The following is a 4,119-nucleotide window of genomic DNA, read 5'->3' as shown; positions in this document are numbered from 1 at the left end:
GCTAAATCCACATTTTCTAAAACTAGTAAATTAGAACAGAATCTGCATATCAATGTATCCTCCAACAAAACATGAATTGATCCTAGATATTTAATTCATTTCTGGCTGCTGGGCAAATATAACATGGCAATGGCCTGTGTTTTGTAATGTAGCTATTTGAAGATGAGCCAGTTAAGTTTGTTTTATTTTAAAACAACTAAAAGGCTTCTACGTATTCTGGGAAATACTTGCAGAGGATGAAGGACAGAATGAGGTGGGGATAAGGAGAAGTCTCCATTAAAAATATGGTACAGTAATGGGAAGGAACAAGCTGAAAGAGGAATGAGGAACAGATCTTACTAGAAGGCAGAGCTCGTATTTCCCAATCTTACAACACAAAACTTGCCAAAGCTTAAATCATACTTGAAAAACAAGGTGCCCACTAGTGACTGCTCCTGTCCAAGGTTAGAAGAACACAGAAGACTAAAAGCACAGGCCTTGGAGTTAACCAACCCAAGGTCTGATGGTGCAGATACGTGTGCAGTGACAGCTTCTCCAAACCTCTGTTCCATCCTCAGTAAAACACGCAAAGAACAGTGCTTATCTCAGAAGGCTGAGGTGACACTTAAGGTGACCACGTACATATTAGGCACAGTGTCTGGCAAGCGCAAGCCCTCAGTCAAAGCTATTTCTCTTTCATCCTTGGTTATGGAATAATCTCCTTTTTTGGGTGTTCTTTCCCTCTGTTTTCCCCATCAAGATCTGCTGAATATAAAGAGGCAGAACCTGTAAGAGCTGCAGGTCAGTATTGCTAGGTGTAGAAAGCCACCATAGTGTAAGCTGGCCAAGCTATGAGATAGATTTCCACCTGGGCAGGAAGTAGTCAAAAAGCCAAAAAGTCTTGCTGTTTGCCCAGCCTGCCTCTTGGTTTCCAATTCTCATGGCGGGTCCTATTTCCCGCTGTTGCCTTGTTCCTGTGTTTGGCCTTCTTTTCTGTTTTTAGAGGAGTTCCTGTTTCTTGACCTCTATTTATCTCCTTGCCTTCCACTTGGAGATCTGTGCCTTTCTGGTTTTTAACTGCCTGTTGCTTTTAACCATGTCCTTCCTCTTGCCTTTGGGAATTTATAGGCTTCTTCTAACTTCCTGATTGGCACCTTGCGTTTCCTGCTTTTTGTCCTTTGATTCATGTGCCCTCCTTTCTTCTGCTTGCTTATGTGGTCTTTGACTCACTCATCTTGTCTCTTTCTTCGGCATTTTATACCAGGTAGGTTTTGATCCAGGCTTTGTTATGACTTATGGATGCTGCGTGCACCCTGGCTTGTAAGTGCTTACCTAGATGATGTGCAAAACATTGAGCAACTGGTATAAAATGGACACTGCCCAGTCAGAATGGTTGTTTATCAACAATGAGAACAGTTGTCCCCATGCACACTGCCTGAATAGCAGCCCAGTTCAAGGGACCTCCTGGTCCTTTCTTAGGGCTTGTGCCTCAGCTTGTCTCCTTTCTCCTCTTGTCCAGGTTTGGCATGGCTGGCCTTGTGCCCTGTTTCATGAGCTCATGTCACTCACAGTCCTGTAGCTGACTTTCTCATCCCCACCCTACCTAACTTTTACTAGGGGAACCCAGGAATACTGATGACACATGTGAAAGAGGTAATAAGTGGGGCAGCTTTGATGCCAAAATAGGATGGCAATTCATAAAAGCAGAAATAGGAAGAAATCACAGCTTTAAGGAAGGTTGTGCTGAAACATGTGACCAAGGCCAAGGAACTCAAAATGGCTTTGGGAGTAAAGGTGGCTATCTCAGTCCATGGAAGAGCCAGAGCAGAAGAGCGCGTCCCATTTTACACAACCACGAAGCCTGAAAGTTATGTAGAATTGACTTTTTGGTGTACTGAAAATAAAAATGGTTCATAGTATACAACAAAGGACTAAGCAGGATAATTTATAGGAAGAAAGATGGGAAATTTAGGTTGAAAAAGTAGACGGATCAAACTGTTATGATCCATTAAAACCAGAAACTGAAATTTGAATTCTAATCTGTAGGTAATGGGAAGCACAAATACTTACAACTTACACATTTAATCATATGTCCTGATCTATCACTCAAAAATGCATTAAAGGCAGTTTCTCAAAGTTGGTTCCATGTAATGACAGTCCCTCAAGATATTTTTCATTTTTTATTTTTGCACGCAGTTTGGGAAACATTACAACATTACATATCCCATCCTATGGACATTCCCACCCCATTTACATCCCCATATACAATGATCATTAACCCATGAAAGGCTCCGAAAGTCAAGAATAAACCAACTTTTCCAGCTTTGCTCAGTGTTTTCCACATCTGGCTAGGCACTTTCTTTTTCTTATAACCCATTAACATTCTACATATTTTGGGGAATACTGATTGAGAGATTCACAGATACACACAGACATTCATGCAAGTAAATATGTATACTTTAAATTAATATTTTCATGTATACATATACACATACAATCCAGGAAAAGCAAAAATATCTTTGCAGCAAGGGATTTGCACCCTACCTAGCTGTCACTATCTCCACATTGTCTTTTACAGCTTTTTTTTTCTCGTCTAGGATTCAAAGTTCATACATCCCAGTTCACTGTTGTATCACTTGAGTATTTAATCTACAATAGTTGCCCCCCATTTGCTCTGCCCCATCCCCAAGTCTTTTGGTAGGAACACTACAGAGGTGAAATTATGCCTCCTTATTGCTTCACGATGGGAGACTCACAGTAGATGCTGCTAAACTTGGTCATTTAGTTCCAGTGGTAACCTCCTAATTTCTCCATTGTAAGGACAAATTTTCCCAGAGTAACCTGTGGTGAGATACTTTCAAATAATATGAAAATCCTATTCCCCAACTACCTTTCACTCAAAGGTTTTGGACCAGTTGGTAAGTCCTTGCCTTATTCAACTGTCATGTTAGGGTTTGCAGAGCGCCAAATTTCTGATTTTCTCATTCCTTCTGTTGTGTATTTCTTTTTCAAACAATGATCCATCCGTATGCATCTTCTCTTTTCTGTATATATACACTCTGGTTACTTCTTGTTGGGGCTTCCTCCCCCACCACCATGCTGACCACATTTGACCACTCATGCCCAGCCCTAGGGAGCCACTAACCCTTTATCTGCTGATCCCATCACTTCACCTTCAGCAAATTAAAGACAAAAACAAAAACAAACCCCATCACTTTGTTGCCCACCAATGTACAGTTCCTTATAAAAATTAAAATGATTGCAGTGCATATTTACTGGGTTAGACTGAAGAGAGTAGACAGAGAAAATCAGTTTTCTCTTAAAAAAATCAGATTGCTGAAGCTCTGAAAAATCTTTCCTCCTCACTAGGGCAGAGGCGCTTGTTGTCACAATCAGGCTTTCTGTAGTGCTGTTTGAAACAGAAACACTCTCATCTTCTCAGTTCCCTGAGAGGGGAGAATCTTGGAAGAACAGAGGTTTACAAATCATTTAGCCCAAACGCCCCACTTTATAGGCAGAGGCCCAGAGAGGTGGCGAGACTTGCCCAGGTCTCTCAGCTCCTCAATGGTCGAGCTAATAGGAGAACCTGGTTTTTGAAACACCTCCCCCGATATTCTTTTCATTCCCTTCCCAAATGCCTCGTGATTCAGATATGTAATGGGCACAGACGAAGCTGCAGCAAGCACGGCCTCCTTCACCGCTAATTTGCATTGTGACGGCATCACCTTCCTACCTCTGAATATTCTAAAAATTCCCATTAGGAGTCTTTTAGTATTGTTTTAAAAATTCACCTTCATTTTCGCAGGCCAACAGGGAAAATTTAGGAAGCCTCAATGGAGCACATACTACCATTACTTTAACCAGAAAAGTAATAACAATAATAATAAGGTTCTCGAGGATCCGCACGAGGCCGCTTTCTGGGAGGCTGAAACGCCCTGCGAGTGACAGCTCCAGCGATCTCAGGAAAGACGCCGGCCAGTCCACCCCTCCCCATCGCCTGCTGAACGAGGCAGGGAGATGCATACCGCTCCAGGAGCTCATCAAACATGCACAGGAAGGGGGAAAGTGGGGGAACAAAGCCCGGCGTGGAAGAACACAGCCCCGCAGCCCGGGAGGACAGGAGACCGCGCCCTCCACGCC

The sequence above is a fragment of the Mandrillus leucophaeus genome, unplaced genomic scaffold (assembly GCF_000951045.1).
Source record: "Mandrillus leucophaeus isolate KB7577 unplaced genomic scaffold, Mleu.le_1.0 Scaffold108, whole genome shotgun sequence".
Taxonomy (NCBI): domain Eukaryota; kingdom Metazoa; phylum Chordata; class Mammalia; order Primates; family Cercopithecidae; genus Mandrillus; species Mandrillus leucophaeus.
Note: the sequence above shows the minus strand (reverse complement) of the source record.